The sequence below is a fragment of the Nannospalax galili genome, unplaced genomic scaffold (genome assembly GCF_000622305.1).
Source record: "Nannospalax galili isolate Female #2095 unplaced genomic scaffold, S.galili_v1.0 scaffold278, whole genome shotgun sequence".
Lineage (NCBI taxonomy): Eukaryota > Metazoa > Chordata > Mammalia > Rodentia > Spalacidae > Nannospalax > Nannospalax galili.
In genome coordinates this window covers 10,781,921-10,800,910 of record NW_008347536.1, presented here as the reverse complement: position 1 = coordinate 10,800,910, position 18,990 = coordinate 10,781,921, and the positions used below count along the sequence as shown (strand labels likewise).

At 44.2% G+C, this 18,990-nt stretch overlaps 1 protein-coding gene across 3 annotated transcripts in view; it reads right to left on the bottom strand.

Moving 5' to 3' along the window:
* Tenm4 (teneurin transmembrane protein 4) overlaps positions 1-18,990 on the bottom strand; it is a 775,468-nt gene that overhangs the window by 414,139 nt on the left and 342,339 nt on the right. The window lies entirely within an intron of this gene.

Sequence of the window (18,990 nt, the reverse complement as noted above, 5' to 3'; positions counted from 1 at the left end):
TTTGATGAGGATTTTTGGCAACTGCTGCCTCTGTCTCTTGTGGCCCTCCCAACCCTTAATGACAAAAATGCTACTGATAATGAGAATAAGCACCCATGTTAGTCATCATGAATATGTATCACTAATATACCACATGATCATAAAATAGTATTAACAATAGTTGTAAATATACTTGTATCAGGAGCTAATATTTAGTGGGAACTTATTTTAACCACTGTCATATGTGATGTGATAACACTTCAAATCTCCATGCCAATCCTGCACTGTGGGTCTTAGGACCACCTGAACATTTCAAATGAAGAATTGGAAGAGTTACTATCCTGTCTGAGCTCGCACACTCTGGAAGAGCCTGAGTTGTGACCCAGAGAATTGAATTTGGCTCATGGTTGTAACTGCTTAGTGGTTTTGCCTCCCTGGGCTGTGCCAGCTGAATTTTCAAAGCCCAGGTCCTGCCATTGACTTGCTTATGCCCCTTTCGCAGCCCTGTTGAGCCATTAGGATCAATTCTAGTTTCATGACCAAAATGAAAGTTCTTTTTGATTTCTGTTGTTTCATTGCATCCCATGGAACCGCTTATACTTTCTATGATGTGGCTTGTTTCTCTGTCTCTGTCTGTCTGTCTTTCTGTCTGTCTGTCTCTTTCTCTCTGTCTTCCCCCCCCCCCCAACTTCAGGCATTCTGTTCTCTCCCTGCAGACACTGATAACTGGATACTGTTTTCATGTCTATTCTCCCCTTGCCTTGAAGACAAGCCTCACATCCATGGTGCTCACAGAATGTTCACCCAGTGAATAAATAAAGAGAAATGTGTGGCATTTACTCCATTCTTCTTGCCCTAACACAAGATACTAGTGATTCACTTTAAGCAAATATACATAAATAAATCTAAAACTAAATTAGAGGCATAACTTAAACATAATCTTTTAAAATATGAAAGTCAGCCTGTGTTGAAAGTATGTGTCCCTCTACCAAGCAGCTGGATTATGTTAGTCAAGTTACTTAACCTGTATGTGCTTCAGTTTCCTCCCCTGTGACTATCTCTGGTACACAATTAATACTCAATATGCTCTATATAAAGTAACTTTTATTATCAGAAAATATATTTCTCTTTTTAAGGTGACATTTAGAAAGTTCCAACTAGGTGTCAGAATTGAAAAAGGAACATCTCACACAAGCATATGTCAATACAGCTGCTAAATTAGTGGGTGATAATCCTTTTCACTGGTGTGTGTCTTTTGCATAAACACAGCAGCTTCAAAGCAAAGACAGTAACTGCCCAGTGTCCTATTTAGTTTTTCTGTTGCTGTGATAAAACACTGACCAAAACCGACTTGGGGAAAGAAGGGTTTATTCCAGCTTAGAGGTTACAATTCACTGCAAGTGAATGAAGTCAAGGCAGGAACTCAAGGCACAGGCTGAAGCAGAGACCATAGAGGAAGGCTGCTTACTGACATGCTTCCCCTGACTTGCTCAGCTACGTTTCTTATACAGCCCAGGCCCACCTGCCTACAGATGGCAACAGTGGATTGGGCAATCCTACATGAATTAGCAATTAAGAAAATACCTCACAGTCAAGGCAATAGGCAATTTTGATGGAGATAATTCCTTAACTGAGGTTCTTTCTCCCAGGTGACTACTGTTTGTGTCAAGTTGATGGAAACTTAACACAGTTGAGTCCTTGTCAACGTCACATACAAACATGTCACTATAAGCCATATCCTTCTCATTTCTTTTCCTCAAGAGCTCACATTAATATCACAATATATTAATTGTATCACAATTTATACCACAATAGAAAACACAGTTCGGTACAACTTTCAAAAGTCCTACAGTTTTCTAAAAAAATTATAATGATTTAAAAATATCAAGTTCTCTTTAAAAGTACAGTCTCTTAACTGTGACCTCTTAGCCTCTCTGCAGGGACTCCAGCCCTGCCACATGTTGCCAAACCTCAGTTGCTCTCTATGACCCCTTCATGCCTTCAAAACCAGTACCATGTGGCACAGGGCATGGTGGTGCCTGCCTTAAATCCCAACACTTGGGATGCAGAGGCAGGCTGATTTCTATGAAATCCAGGCCAGCCTGGTCTCCACAGTGAGTTTCAGGCCAGCTGGGGTTACAGGGAGACCCTGTAAACACACACACACACACACACACACACACACACCACCACCACCACCACCACCAACAACAACAACAACGACAACAAACCCAGTACCACGTGGGAGATTCTTGTACATTGCCAAGTTTGGCTTCCTTCTTGAAATGTAGCCTTGGCCCCCCTGGACCATAGCTTCTGTTTGCTGACCCTGAGGAAACTCTTCCAGAAGATTTTACCTCAGTGATGCTGATGCAGTCTCTTACTAGTCACAACTGATTCTTTAGCTCCAGCTGAGCAGAAACCACAGATTCTCGACTCAAAACATCACACAGACAGTCCTGATAGTCTTTTGTTGCCTTTAAAACATCACAAACCAGACCTGCATTATCTGCATTTCTTTCAACATTTTCTTTCAAGTTCCCAAAGGGAACTTGCTTTCAATAAGCTCTGAGCACTTAATGGCTTTTCAAGTCCAAAGTTCCAAAACCTTCCACAATCTTCCCCCAAACAACATGGTCAGTCTGTCACAGCAATACTCCACTGTACTGATACTAACTTCTGTCCTAGTTTGTTGCTGTGATAAAGCACTGACAAAACCACTTTGGGGAAGAAAGATTTTATTTAAGCTTACAGAGTGCAGTCCACTGCAACTGAGGGAATTCAAGGCAGGGAATCTAGAAGTAGTAAGCATGGAGGAAGGCTACTTACCAGCCTGTTTCCTCTGGCTCGCTCAACTACTTTCTTACACAGCTCAGGCTGACCTGCCTAGGGATGGTATTCCCCTCGTTGGGCTGAACCCTCCTATATCAATTATCAACCAAGAAATGCCTCACAGATATGATATGACCACAGGCCAGTCTGATGGAGGAAATTCCTCAGTTGAGGTTCCTTTCCTCAGGTGACTCTAGTTTGGATCAAGTTGACAAAAACTAACCAGCACAGCAAGTTACCAAGAACACAGTCTCCAGCTTAGAGCTCCACGCCAGAGCAGAGACGGGGAAAGCATGTCCTTACTCTCATTTTACTCTTAACACACAATTCAGTAAAGATTTTTTTTTATTTGAACAGATAGGAGGTCAGTCAGAGTTCACACTCAACTTGGCTTTTGGCTGAAAGAACATGCTCACTAGATACTACCTTGGATTGTACTTCCCAAGTTCCAGGGCTGAGAAACAAGTTCCAATCAGCTTGTGGTCCTCTACAGCAACAGAAAATGATTAGGGTATCTATGACCATGTGGGTTCCCCATGGCCCACGAAACCCAAGACTGACAGGCATTCCAGGCCTTTCTAGACCTGCCCCCTCCAACCTCTCCCTCTCTGTCCTTTCACTCTCCCAGTTTCACCCCTAGACTCTTATCTCTATTTCAGTCCCATAGAGCTGCCTGCCCTTACTAAGACCCTCCTATACCCTATCCTGTCACTGAGCCTCTGTATCCAGTATTTTTCAGGTTCACATAAAGGAGGTACTAGAGTAGATGTGGGCCTGGAATGTGGCTACTGAAAGGTGTCTAAGTTTTCCTTGGTCCTTTCCTTCACTGCAGGCAGGTCTGTCCATACCATCTCCCTCCAGGTGACCTCTCTACCTCTGAGTCTTCCCCTGTATAGACCCAGGATGGACCTATTCCCTGCTCTTTTGAGACCCTGATCATTTTTCTTTAGCTGGTTCCCTGACCCTGTTATACCTCTGTCTCTTTATTATTGCTAACCAGGGTAAATTTGTTTCCTGTAAGGATCCTGACATATGATAGAGCGTCCCCTCTTAGTACCAGTCATTATCATGACTATCAGCATTCACTTAATGCCAACATCATTAAGTTCTTGGGGTTTCTGTCGTATTAACTTTTCCTGAGGTGACATAAACAAATGTCTATTTACCAATAGCAGATCAAAGAAACGATTCCACTCAAGTCTCGTTTGGTGAACCAATGAGTTTAATTGGGGTTATTGAAACAAACTACTTACATATGGCTACACTACCAGAGAAGGCTCTCTCCCAGCAGCTGCTAACCTGTTATATATACTCTGGGAGGGACGGGGACTCCCATGGCTAGTGTCCTGCCTCCTGGGCCCTCCCTCTCCTCTATGAGGGAATGTAAATGACCCAATCTTATGAGGGTCTTCTGCAACTAATCACAGCTTCTCTGATTTCAAAAGGGTGACTGCAATGTCATGCCAGAGAACAGAGTTCCACAACAGTTTGTCCCAGGCCTACACTGAAAATCTTGGCGATCACATTGTTCACATGGTTTTTACCTCTGCAACTTGGTTCCATTTTATGGAAGAAGCAGAGGCTTAGAGAAGTCGAATGAATAGCCAGCATAAAATAACAGGAAGGAAGGTCATCAAGAGGCTCCATGCTTTCTATCAGGGGTAGCATGAGCTCTGGGCACCTCCTAATTATGTGACCCATAAAATAAAATAACAGGAAGGAAGGTCATCAAGAGGCTCCATGCTTTCTATCAGGGGTAGGATGAGCTCTGGGCACCTCCTAATTATGTGACCCTGGGCAGGCCTCTAACCCCAAGAGGCTGGTTGGTTAGATGCTTTGCCAACTACAATGCTCTGCACAGGTATAAAGAATTCAGAAATTGGGGCTGGAGAGATGGCTCAGCGGTTAAGAGTACTGACTTTTCTTGCAGAGGACCTGGGTTCGATTCCCAGAACCTACATGGCAGGTAACAACTGTCTGTAACTCTAGTTCCAGGGGGATCCGATGCTTTTTCCTGACCTCGGCAGGCATTGCACAACACGGGTGCACCTACCTACATGCAAACAATACACCCATACACATTAAATAAAACTAAACAAAATATTTTAAAACAAACAAAAAAGAATTTGGAAATTATTACCCTCAATTCCACTGTTATCATTACTTTATTTGTAAGTACTCTAAAATGGATGAATTTAAGCAAATGAAGATGCTTTGGGAGCACTTGAGTGCAAATAAATCCATGACCAAGGAAGAACTGGCAGTTCTGTCTTGCAGGCAATGGCTAGATGTGGAGGCTACAAATGTGGCTCTAGCTGAAGTTGGCAGTATGGTAGAACACCTGTCCCCATAGGGAACACTGAGGTTGACCGTACGTAACTTGGGAGCCAGTAAAAGCCCTGGTGATAGCTCAGCTGCTGGCTCTTCCTGGGTACAGCTTTCTAGATCCTTCTCTAGCTGCAACCCAAGTACCAGGAAAGTGTTATGAGAATGATAGGCAGACTAGTCTCTTGTGGGGCTAGGGGTCGCCAGAGAGCTGCAGGACCTGAGTTTTGTAGCAACAGCTTCCTGCCTGGGTAGGGTGTCAGCCATAGGGACTATTGGTGACATGCTTTGGTAAATTATGAACTGCAAATACCTAGGTTTCCCTTTAGGCTCTGACATAGGCATCAGCTTTAGTCTGTTAGTGGGGAAAGACAGACAGACAGACAGACAGACAGACAGACAGACACACACACACACACACACACACACACACACAGCACAGGCCTTCTTGTGATGTTCCATGAGAATTTGAGGTCCTTTTCATCACAGAGGCCAGATTAAATGACTTCAGTTCATACAGTGGATAAAGGACAAGGTGGAGACCTGAACCCAGGATTCTGATTGTAAATTCTTCTTGTGTTTGTTTATGAGTGCCGGATATGTGCACATATGTGTGTGCTCAAGTGCCTGTGGTGGTCAAAGGGGTACATTGGGTGTCCTGTTCTATCACTCTCCAGCTTATTCCTTTGAGAAAGGGTCTCTTACTGAATCTGGAGCTAGGCTGGCGGCCAGCAAACCCCAGTGAGCCTCCTATCTCTGCCCTCACAGTGCAGGGGTTACAGGCTATCCAGCTTTTCTATGTGGGTGCTGGGGATTTGAACTCAGGTCCTCATGCTTGTACAGTAAGCACTTTTATCCACGGAACTCTCTGGTGTCAAATTTTGGTATTTTTTACTTCAGTTCCTTTATGGGCTTGGGTAGATTAGATGGTTTGAATAGGTGTGGGGAGGTTTGGAAGACACCTGGTGGTGATGAAGACCAGAATATCACTTTGGCTAGGAAAAGAGCCAACAAAAAATAAATAAGAGAGTTGGGGATATAGTTCAATGGTAGAGTGCTTGTGTAGTGTGTACAAGGCTGTGGGTTAAATCCCTAGTCTTAGAAAAAGGAAAGTAAGAGAAGCCACACATCAGTTTATCAATTTATATCATACACAGTGGCACATGCTCGCCATTCCTTAACTCAGGAGGTGGAAAAAGGAGGATCAGGAGATCAAAGTCAGTCTTCACTACATAGTGAGTTTGAGGACAGTCTGGGCTTTATAAGACCCTGCCCCAAACAGACAAAAGAAGCAAGTAACTCCTGTTTGCTGGTTGCCTCCTTGTGTTCTGACTCCTTGTACATATTATTCCTGGTTCCCACAGCAACTGTGCACGTTGGGTGTTCTGGGTGCTAGTCTCTTATTTACCTTTTCTCTTACTCTTGTCTTACCAATGAGACAACAAACTCAAGTAGACAAAGTGAATTACTCTAAATCACATGGTTCTTATATGTCTGGGTCTATATTTGAGCCAGAAAAATGTTGAAAAACCAAGAAAAGTTTTGAACGCCTAGTATCATGGGCTGAGTCACTGGGTAAATAATGGCTACATTCCTTTACAGTTCTCAGTGCTGTAGGACACTAAAGGTGACATCACAGGCGTCTCCTCTCCTTCTCCCTTTAGGCCATCTTTCCTCCTCTTCCAACTCTGAGTTCTTGTCCTGTTTGAGCCTTGTCTGAGGCATTAGAGAACAAGACCCATATCTCTGGCTCTTGGGAGCCTCTATTCAGAAGGCAAGTTAGGAGAAGATACCACAGGGGCCCCAGCCAAGGCTGAGGTGGAGAGGGTTATAGAGATGATCAAGGACTCTTACTAGAGACACTGATTTCCAAACTGTATACAAAGAAGATAAGGTAAGGGCTGGAGAGATGGCTCAGGAGTTAAGAGCACATACTGTCCTTCAAGAGGACTCAAGTTCAATTCCCAGTACCCATGTAAGGTGGCTTACAAGTGACTGTAACTCTAGCTCCTGGGGGATCTGACGTCTGACTTCTGCAGGCACCTGTACTTACATGCACATACCTCCATATAAACATACACACATATACACAGTTAACCATCTAGTTAAAAATAAAATCTTTAAACAAAAGAAGGTCAGGTAAAATGTGAGCCAGGACAGGTTTTGAGGTAAGAGAAGAAAAGAGGTGTAGGCTTGTGATTTCCATACTGCTCTGATTTATAGTAAAATTACCCTTATGCCACAATTCAGGGTGCATGTACATTATAAATTTCTTGTGAGTTGTGTGTGTGTGTGTGTGTGTGTGCATGTGTGTGTATGTGTTTGTGTGACACGTGTGAGTATGTGTGCCCTTGAGTGCATGTGTAAAAGCCAGAAGTTTATGTGGAACGTCTTCTATCATTCGCCACCTTATTTATTTACTTCTATTATTTTTTGTCTCTTTTTGAGACAGGTCTCTCTGTAGCCCCAGCTGGCCTGGAACTTGCTATGGAATCCAAGCTGGTCTTGTTGTCACAGAGGCCTGCCTCTGTCTCCTGAGTGCTGGGATTAAAGGCATGCTCCACCATGCCTGGCATCCATCTTATTTTTTGAGACAGAGTCTCTCACTCACTAAACCCAGAGCTCACTGTTTCAGCTAGACTGACTGGCTAGCAAACCCTCAGGATCCTCTTGTCTCTGCCCATTTGGCCTTAGGGTCACAGGTATATACTGCCAAGGCTGGCATTTTACATGGGTGCTGAAGATCCAAGGTATTCATGCTTGGGCAGCAAGCATTTTACCCACTGAACATCTCCCCAGCTTCTGTACTACAAATTTCTAATTAAACCAAAGATTTCATGAAACTGGGCTACACTGTACTTCAAGGGTAGAATTTGGCATTTTTGAGTCCATTCAATTTACATAGAATTATAACGGGTTGCCAACTAACAATTAGAATACACTATTCTAGGTTAGAGCATGGATGAATGAACTTGAGCAGACAGAATCTAAGTTATTCCTGGAGTTCAAAGCTCTTCAGGCAGGAAAGGAAGTGGGAGACGAAGATTGAAGTATGGCATGAGCAGTCTGTCAGAAGAAATGCATTTCTAGAATATTGGTGGACAGTGAGAAGCAGAGTTCATGTGGCAGAGAGTGTGGGCCAGAGACACAGGCAAGTCCAGGGGGAGGGTACCTTCCAGCTGGGTTCGGAGACCCTGTGCTTGGGGCAGTGGGGTGGGGCTGGAGCTGGCCTGGGAGAATGAACAGGGTGTGAGGCATGTGCAGAAGGGGAGATCTGGGAAACAAAGCTTCTGTGTCAGTGTCAGGGTGAAACCTGAGACGCACATCTAGTCTCTTCTTGTGGTCTCCAGAGGAATTTACAAAGAGGAGGGGCCTGGGCATCCTAAGGGATACACTAACAGACAGCAGGAGACAGCTAGGTACTGCCAATACACCTTCCCCCTGCCACAGCCCACAGGGAAACGGGGGCTGTTATCACCTGCTTATGTGGCAACCTCAGGAACTGCCAGAAACCAGTCAGGAAATTGACTGAATTCCTGCCGGACTAAAGTTTTATAAGTTTTGCTTAATGTAAGCAGAGGGTGGTATTTTTAGTTCTTTGTGTGTCAGAAAGCCCCATAAATATTTCAGAGCTAACATGTGTTCCACAGAATGAAAGCCCTGGGTAGTAGCTGGTCATGTATAAAACAGTAAGTTTTGTTTTCCTTAGTCCTTCAAAGTTTCTTCTTGGGCTCCTTTGTTTTCAGCAGGGGTTGGGGAGGGCCTGGCCCATACTCTGGTGCCAGGTTCTGTGCTAGGCTTTGTGTAAATCAGAGAGGGAGGCATCCTTGTCCTTGTGATATGGATTTAGAAGAAGGCTCACAGAGGCAAAGAGATACTCAAGTTCATGCAGCCTGCAGGGACCAGAATCCCAGAGCTCTGGTTCCCACATCCACGTTCTCTTGTCACCTCTGAGAACTTTTCTCTGGCTGTCACTATGGGGAACCCTTTGCCTTTTAAACAGTGGGACAGTGATACTAACAATGGTGCTTAGGGGCAAGGTGTTTATGTGTCACCTCATTTAATCCTTACCATACTCCATCTCCATTTTATAGATGAGAAACCAGGATGTAGGTATGTCAAATGTGTACCTAGGGACCAATGCAGGAAGAGAGCAGGGCCAGGACCCACACATCACCTGCCCCCCTCCCCAAAGGCTCAAGCTTTTAATCGCAACCTACACTGCTTCCCACCTGAGCATCCGTTATTCTAATCTGTTTAAGTGTTCCATGGCTTCAGTTTTTAATAGCATCAGCTATTCCTATGGCTGACTTAGCCCGTGGCCTAGGCTAGGAGGCAGTTTTTTGTTTTTTTTTTTCACGGTAGTTTCTTGGTAGCCTGGCACAGAACAGCATACTGAGCCAGGGAGAGGGCTTTCCTGGGAGTGTGCTGGAGTGTGGCCCTGTGCCCAGCCTGGCTGTAGGGACATCTCTAATCAGCAGCTGGCAGGCAGGTGACAGATGGTGCCGCTGCTTGCAGGAGCCATCTTGCCTTCTGTTGGAGGCTTGTCAGAGACCAGGTATCAAAGGGCAGAGGCTCTCATCCTGATCCAGAAGGGCTCCCCTTCAAAGGGATGGGCATGCCCAGGACTTAGGGACATAGCAGGCCCACAGTCAGAAGGAGACTTTATGAGGGCTGTGCTGTCTACAATTCTGATCTCTCTGTTTTGTTCCCAAAGTCACTTATCAGCCAACGCGCCTCTGACAAATGGTGGCATCTCAGAGTTCAGACCGAGGGTAACCCCGTCGCATTGAGTACTTGATCTTCCTTGGTCCCATCTCTACTGTGTAGTCACTTGGCCTCCAATTCCTGGAGACTTGGCTACCTCCAGGGACAGTTCTGTCTGCCAGCCTCTGCTTCCCATTATAGAGTCAAAATCTGCCTCCTATGAGACTTCCTTCCATAGGACTCAGCTGTGTTCCTTGAGATCTTAGGAAATCTGTCTAGTGGCTTTTCCCTAGCAATAACCTTTCCAGACTAAAGATGGAGTCAGTCTGTGTCCTTGAGTTCTCTATCAGAGGGAACATACCTCCTATGATTTTCAAGGCCTCACTTTTTTGGGTAACTTTTCTTATAGGTTCCTCTACCCTGACACCCTCCTTCTTCTCTAACCAGGCCTTACAAAACCCTGGGGTGTTGGCTATGGAGTTGGATTGGGCTGCCTTGGTCTTTAGGGAGCTCACGAAGTATTCAAAAGGACAAACACATCTATGATTCCAGCACAGAGGACACAGGGAACAATTGACTGTCCTAGGAACAGGGATAGAGATGCCAACTCTAGGCCTGTGCCTGGAGTTACCCAGTAGACCAAGAGAAGAAGGTATTTTCCATAGTCCCCTGCCTCTCCCATTTCCCACTGTCTGACCAGAAGCCACTTGTAAAATGATGTCCTTAATATTGCCCGCATTTCCACAGTACCTCTGTCCATCTTCTCCCAGGCCAGCGGATCCCATTGGCTTCTCAAGTCAGACTTACTCTGGCTTTAGGCTGTCTGCCAGGACTTGAGTGAATTTCTTCATGAACAACATCTTGGGGCACTGTCTGCCTCTTTCAAAGTTAAGTCAACTGACTAGAATCTCTGTTCTTTGCCCCAGGAAACCTCTCCAAAGGTCAAGGCTGCAGCCCATTTTGAGGGCCAACTACATACAGTTTTCTTTATTCCTGATTTTTCGGTAGGCTTGGTCTAGATCTATACCATGAAATATTCAGAGTAGAGGAGAGATGCTGATTAATTGCACATTCCCTACTGTGGTCTAGTGTTAGCCTGCAATCACCTGGTACTCCCAGCGGGGCCTCCTGTCTGAAAGGTGGGGAGGGGACTATGAGGGAGGATCAATCTCCCAGGGCAGCAGGCAGCAGGGTCAGGCTTCCAGGAATGGCAAGAGTTTCATTAAAATTTTACTTATTATTTATTTTGAGAAAGGGTCACACTGTATAGCCCTGGCTGGCCTTGGACTTACAGTCCTTCTGTCTTGCCTCCAGGATGCTGGAATTATAGGCATGACCTACTGTATCCACCGACTCAGCATTTTAACATGATGGATTCCTCAAGCTGAAGGACTGGGAGAAAACTTCACCTGTACACAGGGCTAGTTCCTCTTCCCCCTGTTTTCTCTTCACCTTTTCTATATTTTAGGCTCCAACTCAGAAGCTGTTTGTTGACCTGAAAGGGACTATTGAGGCCAATTCCTGATGGCAACAGAAGGACTCTGGTCACCTAGAGATACTCCTCTAAGAGCCGCATACACTTCAGTCTCCCTTACCTCCTTGGGACAAAAAGCTCCGTGGTAACAAGCTCTGGAGGCCAGCGGCCCAGGGCTCCAGTCTCAGCCATTTGTAAAACAATTTGCCTCATTTGTAAAAACTGGTCAGCACCTTATCTTCTTAGGAAAAGGTGTTGGAGGCATAAATGACATAGACACGAAAAGAATTTAGCACAGAGAATGGTTCATCATGGCACTTGTGGGACTGTCCCTTCTTGAGAGAGGACAGAGAGCACCCCATACCCAGAATATATGTGAGTGTAGAAGCAGATACACTGGGTGCAATCCCTCTGTGACCCCTTGGTGTCATCTAACCATAGATAAGCAAGCACCTTTCCGTTTCAACCTCAGACTCCTCATCTGTGACGGCCTCATCTGTGCCTCGGGTTGGTGTGTGGAAAAGGCAAGTACTTCATGTGCGTAGGAGTTTTTTCTCTAATAAAACCCAAGGTCAGAGTGTGTGCCATCCACATCTTGGCCACACTTGACACTGATGAAATCACAGGGTCGGAAAAGATGGAAATAAAGACAACATAGCCAGTCCTCTTCCAATGAATCAATGCTGGGAGGGTAGCATGGGGCAGCCAGGATGCTGTCTCTGTCAAGAGCATGTGTGTGTGTGTGTGTGTGTGTGTGTGTGTGTGTATCCAGAGACTTCAAGGACCTGTAATACTTGATTAGAAAGAGAAGGCTCTATTATGGCTCTATTCTCTAGAACTTTTGCTTTTGAGCCCTGAGGCTGGCGTTGGGAACTGCTGTCCAGTGGCTGTGGGGTTGTGGGGCAGAGGCAGAACAGTTAAAGAAGGGACTTTCTATTTTTTAATTTAAAAAATTTAAAAACTTTTATTTTATGTGTCTGAGTTTCTCCTGCACATATGTAAGTGTACTCAGGTGTGCAATCCCATGGAAGGCCAGAAGAGGGCATCGGATTCCCTTGAGCTGGAGTTATGGCTGTTAGCTACCATGTGGGTGCTGGGAACCAAACCTGGGTCCTCTGCAAGAGCACCCAGTGCTCTTAATCACTGAACCATCTCTCTAGCCCTGAACTTCACATTTTTACCACTGCCCCTTACATCCTCTCCCATCATTAAGAATCAAGCCCTCTCTTAACTCTTGGTGACTGGATCCCACCGTGGTGGTGTGGAAGTGCCTTCCAACAGTTCTCCATTCCTCATCTGATGCCCTCCTAGGCTTTAGAGCAGGCAACATATCCTTGGGCAAATCCCCTAATATCTCTGCCTCGATTTCTCCATCTGTGAGAAAGACTTCCCAATCCTAGATCATTGCTTCCTTGGTGAACGGGGCACCTTGATTCATCCCCAGTGCTGAAATCAGCCTAGGGGCTAATGAAAGGTTTGTTGCATTGAACCAAAGAGGAAAAGTCTACACAGCTCTGTAAAAGTTCCATCTAATGTGTGGACCCCTCCTCTAGCTCTGGGTCCTTCTGATTGATTCTATCTTTCCTTGGTGACAGCCCAAAGCAGCTTGAATACCAGAGGTGACACGTGGCCCCAGGTGTTTCCTAATGTACCCTCCAAGTCAAACTTCTCTGTAGAATGTCCCTTGAATCTACAGGAGTCCCGGGAACAACAGTTTATGTTCCCAAGAGCCACCCAGGATTTTGTGTTATAAAGAGGGAGAGGTTTTTTTCCAAATTCCTTTCACAATCTCAATCTTCTCCTATACCACATGGGGATATAGATGTCATATTTATACATGAGGACTACCCTGATCTTCCAGCACACACACACACACACACACACACACACACACACACACACACACACACACACACACACACACACACACACACACACACACACACACACACACACACACAGAGTCCTCTGTCAAAAGCCAAGATTTTTGTGCACAGCAATGATTTCAGCACTCCTTGGAGAGAAGCTAAAGAGCAACTCTCAGCAGATAAGGCTGTTTAGCAAAAGTGTCCCAGAAAGGGTTGTCACATAGAAGACAAGGCAGAGAAAAGTGGATTTGGCAGAATTTTATTTGCATCTCTGGGTACCCAAGTCTGGAAGAGGTGGAGAAAAGCCATTTAATGATGGGAAAACCCTAAGTGCCTGAAGCTGCCTCCATTTCCAGTCATTAGGGCAGATATTAAGGCCCTCTTGCTAGCAGCTGGGTGGCCAGGCGATTTTTATTTTAATAATTAGCCGTTGTAAGTCTCACATAACTGGAGACGGATAAAGGCAGGGCCAGTGTTTCACGGAGTTAATTGTGCCCTGAGTTGTACACGCCTGATCAGGCCTTGTACTGCCTCCATCCCTTTCATCCAAAGCCTCAAAAGACTTCACCATCAGTAATTAAGTCTCATAAGTGCCATAAAGAAAGGAATTCTCCAGGGTAGTCAGAATGGGGAAAGGACTGCTGGGGTGGAGGTGGGGCAGACATCCATGATGTTGGCCCCCAGAATAGGGTATACAGAGGCAGGAATAGGCCTCAGCCCCTGAGATTAGCCCTCAATGGCCATTGGCCTCTGTGCGTCCTCTCCTAATGGGATAGCCACACACCTGATGGCTTTTGCTGGACCTGGCTAAGTCATGCAAAGTCTTTCTAAATTTCTCAACTGGGTTGCTCTAGGGAAGATATGTTTGTTAGAAACTCCAGCTTAGGCATAGGTGATTTAAAAATCACTCTTCTAGATTTCCAGCCTCAGAAGGGAAGGAACATAAAGGAGAGAGTTTCCTGAGCCTGGTCTGATACTTGGACTCTTTCTGTAAGTCCATATAGACCCAGTCAAAACTTGTTGGATCTGCGATGACAGGGCACTTCCTCCTAACACATTTCATTCTCCGAACTTGGCCTTACCACAGCGATTCTGATAGCAAGCTAGAATTTGCTTTCTTTAAGAGATTTCTTGTTGGCCCTAATTCTATACTTTAGAAACCTCACAAACAAGAAAATCCTTCCCCCAGAACAAGATTTCTTTTCCCCAGGCTCTGGAAAACAGTAGAACATAGTGGATAAAAATGTAAGCTTTTTATCAAAAGCATAATCCAAGAAGAAAAAAATTGATAAATTGTACTTCACTAAAATTCTTATGTATTGCAAAAGACTGTTCAGAGGATGAAAAGGTAAACTACAAAGGATGAGAAAATTTTTGCAAGCCACCCATCCACAAAAGCCTAGTATGTGGATCCCATAAGTAACTCTCAAAACAAACAAATGCTCCAAAGATATGAGTAACTATTTTACCAAAGGGGGCATACAGATGGCAAAAAGGCCCAGGAAAAGATGTTCAACCTCGTTAGCCACCAGGAATGAAGATTAAAATCACAGCGAACTATCGCCCTATATCAGATGCGCTAAAATGAAAAAAAAAAAAAAAAATATGACGGATTTTAAACACTGAAAAGAAAACAAAGAACCTGGATAACAATGACTTGCTGGAGAATATTGCAAAAGACTGTTCAGAGGATGAAAAGGTAAACTACAAAGGATGAGAAAATTTTTGCAAGCCACCCATCAACAAAAGCCTAGTATGTGGATCCCATAAGTAACTCTCAAAACAAACAAATGCTCCAAAGATATGAGTAACTATTTTACCAAAGGGGGCATACAGATGGCAAAAAGGCCCAGGAAAAGATGTTCAACCTCGTTAGCCACCAGGAATGAAGATTAAAATCACAGCGAACTATCGCCCTATATCAGATGCGCTAAAATGAAAAAAAAAAAAAAAATAGTGACGACTCTAAACACTGACAAGGATACAGAGAAACTGGATCACCATGCATTGCTGGAAGAAATACCAAAAATGGTGCGGTCCCTTTGGAAAATAATTCAGCAGTTGCTTAGAACACTGAGCATGCAATTACTGTACAAGTTAACGATTGCACTCTTGGGTGTTTAGCCCTCAAAAATGCAAATTTACGTGCACAGAGGAGTTATTCTTAAAAGCTGATAACTGGGAACAATCCAGATGGCCTTTGACAGGAGACTGGTTAAATCAATGGTGGAATGTCATGGAATACTACTTGACGATAAAAAGGAATAAAGTGACACCCATGAATCTCTTGCGAATGAGGCTGAGTGTAAAATGGCCAACCATGAAAGGCTGAACACTCTGATTCTACTTCCATAACATTTTTGAAATGCCAAAACTTCAGAAGCAGAGAACAAACTGAACAGGATAGTGTGGCTGCAAAAAGGCAGTATAGGGGACACCTGTGGTGACGGAGATCTCGGTACCTCTCCCGCGTATACTCAGCTATTCACACTACCAGAGAACATAAAACGAATACAAGGAGGTTCAAGTAAAGGGGCAGTGGGAGAAAGAGGAGTGGGGTGTACTAATGCTGGTATCCTGGCTGTGATATCTGCCCTCTTACTATAGTTTTGCAAAGCACTATTCCTAGAGGAAACTGGGCAGAGGACATGTAAGCTACCTCCATATTATTTCTATTTGTGAACTACAATTATCTCAAAAAGAATTTTTTAAAAGTAGGTTTTTTGCCCTTCTGGTGAATCTAGTCAGCCTATCTAGAGGTCTTTGTTTTAGGAGGGTCAGCTGTTCCTCATCTAGTGGTAATCAGTTGTCAATATTCCTTTAGATAAGACTGGGGTCTGCTGTTCATTTTCCCAGTTCTATGCAGGGATTTTGTCTACCTGAGTTTGCATGTGGTTTGTGTAGTCTGACACCATTGCCATATAATCATATGAGCAGGTTCCCAGGAGCTTGTGGGACTCTGTTTCCACCCGACAGGAGATACCTTCCTTTGAGTTGTTGGCCAGGGTGACCCAAGGGACTCCCAAACAGTAACCCAGCATAGAATTGGGACAATGAACATCAGACCCTAATATTTTCTAAAGGAATACTGGCAACTGATTGCTGCTAGATGAGGAAGATCTGAGCTCCCTAAAACAAGGAACTCTAGATAGGCTGACAAGATTCAGTGGATGGACGAGCACTGGGAAATGGCTGGGGGCACCAACAACACAGTGGACAATAACAGGGATGACAAAGTATACGGGTCCATGGAGGGGGGAAAGTTTATGGGGGCTGTCATTTGGGATGTGGGTATGTAGATGAATAAGATTGTTTGTGATGTTCTGTATGAAAAACACAAAAAATCAACAAATAAAAAATTTGTTATATTTGAGGAAGAAGCATAAAAATTTGCTTCATGTTAATTAGTAGAGGTGAAAAATACTACCATTAAAATCTACCTGATGACCTTATATCCATGCTCAGGTGCCAAGGATCTCAGAAAGTAACCGACTCTGACTAGTAATACTCAGGTACATAGAGATTAGAGATGCATATGCAAACATCTAAGTGTTGGTAGCATTAAAAATGATATTGTTTTCTGTATGAAACAATATATTTTAAAATGAAATGCAGATGTTTCTTAAAGGTTAAAACCTCATTCAATTTTATGTCTTATGGGCTTTATACAGAGTTCAATATTGTATAACTGTATTAATTCAACTGTGAACCTAAAAATTTACAGTCAATTTTGAAAGAGATATATCTTAGCTCTGGAAATTGTTATTGAATATGTCAATGCTGTTGTAATGAAATGCTTCTTCTAATTATATGGTTATTAAATAAATAATGTTTTTTAAAGTAGTTTTTTGAGTCAAGGCACTTTGAGACATGCGTATCTGGGTTTGAATCCTGAACCTACTATGTGCTCTTGTGTTCCTTTAGACAAATAAACCACCCAAGCCTCAGTTTCCTCATCTGTAAAATGAAGATAGTATCTACCATTTTACAGGGCTGTCTTGAGGTTTAAATAAGGCAATTCATGGAAATAAGGACTCAGAAGACGACAGGTATCACTCTTGTATTTTTATTCGGGATAAACCCTTCTGCACCTTCCCCTGGTTCAGTTCTAACCTACCCCTTTTCCCTTCTGCCTATCTTTCTCTGAAGAAAAGATCGTTTGGGGGCAACATTACTCTTTTGAGATTGGGTGATACTGGGCACATTCAGGGAGGTGTGGTCTTACACTCAGTGTCACTCTTTGTAATACTGGGGTTGACAAGGGCAGAGACTGATTGATGTTCTCAGCAAAGGCTTCTTTGCTCTCTTTTAACTACAATGTCACACTTTGCATGCCACTTATTTCCTATGCAATCTCCCCCCACCGCCCCCAAGGAAGAAAGTGACTTAGGTTCATATTTATCTACCAAACCCTAAGCATCTACCACTAGAGGATACCAGTATTAATATAGGCACCACAGGCATGATGCCATGATTTCCTCCTAACTCCGCAGGACACCCCTTGGAAGAAAGGTCTGATGGTAGACGGCTATAATAACGGCCCTGAGGAGTCATACCTCCCTGTTTTCAAATCCACCCTGACTGGCGTTGGTCTTGTTACTTGCATATTGTGGGCCAAAAGAACATTAGTACACTCAAAACAGAGGCAGGAAAGATCCCTGAGTATTTGAGCTTGCCTTCACTTGCCTTCAGTTGCTGCTTTTGGAAAATCACATCATATAAAGAGCCTAGACTCTTGCTGCTGGACCCAGGGCTGAGCAACAAGCTTCTAGGGGACTGCAGCCATATACGTGAACCTACCAAGTGAGCTCACCTACCCAGCTCTACCCAGTCCAAATCACTAACCTCATGAGACAGGAACTAATGAATAATCACTCTAAGCCACTATATTTTGAGCTGGTATATTATATGGCAAAGGCAAATTGATACTAATACTATAAGGAAACTGGGGCGCAGATGATTACAGTTAAAAATTTGTGACTAATGTAAACAACACTACGGAACTTGTACATTCCTCTGGCATTTTCGTGTGATTGGATCTATGCTGCCTCTCTTTGATAACTTACCAGTTATATTGATAATATACATATATTTAAATAATTGCTTAACTATATGTACCAAGCTGTATGCGCCCAAACCCTGAGAACAGTAAACACTTAATAGATAATGAGTGATTAAAGGATTAAATGGGCAAACATCTATGAGTAGCCGGGCTATGAGCCTGTATTAGATGCAAGACTGACTCTCAGAGGAGAAGGACCTTTTTCCAAGCTGCATCCCTAACAAGCGCAGGAACCGGGACTCCAACAGAGTTCTGTTCTTCTGACCCAGAGTGCAAGGTCTGCCCTTAAATTTTCCCATGCTTGCCGAGGGCCAGACAGCCAAGGAAATGAGCAACTACCCCACAGTTAGGAGGAAATGCTGCTGGATGAATTCCACATGTTTAAGGAATGCCAATCCCCATGCTAAGAGGATTCTGATCACAACAAGATCCCAGCTGGAGCAGAAGCATGCCAGTGCAAATCACACTGCTTGGGATCAGAGATCCCTGGTTAGTTTGGGTCCTGCATGAACTTGTACCACCCAGCCCCACACAGACCCAGAAACATGGCTCCTACCCCACAGACCTAGCACATGGACAAAAGCTCTGTCTGCCCTCAGCCCCAGGACAGGCTGGCACCCAGAGATGTGAGCTCTAGGCTCAGCATTCACCAGTTTTAGGTGCCTGCTTCCTTTTGCCTGGTCCTCCCCCTCAACTTGATACACAAAGGTGACCCTCTCAGACTATCCCCCGCCACTCTGTTC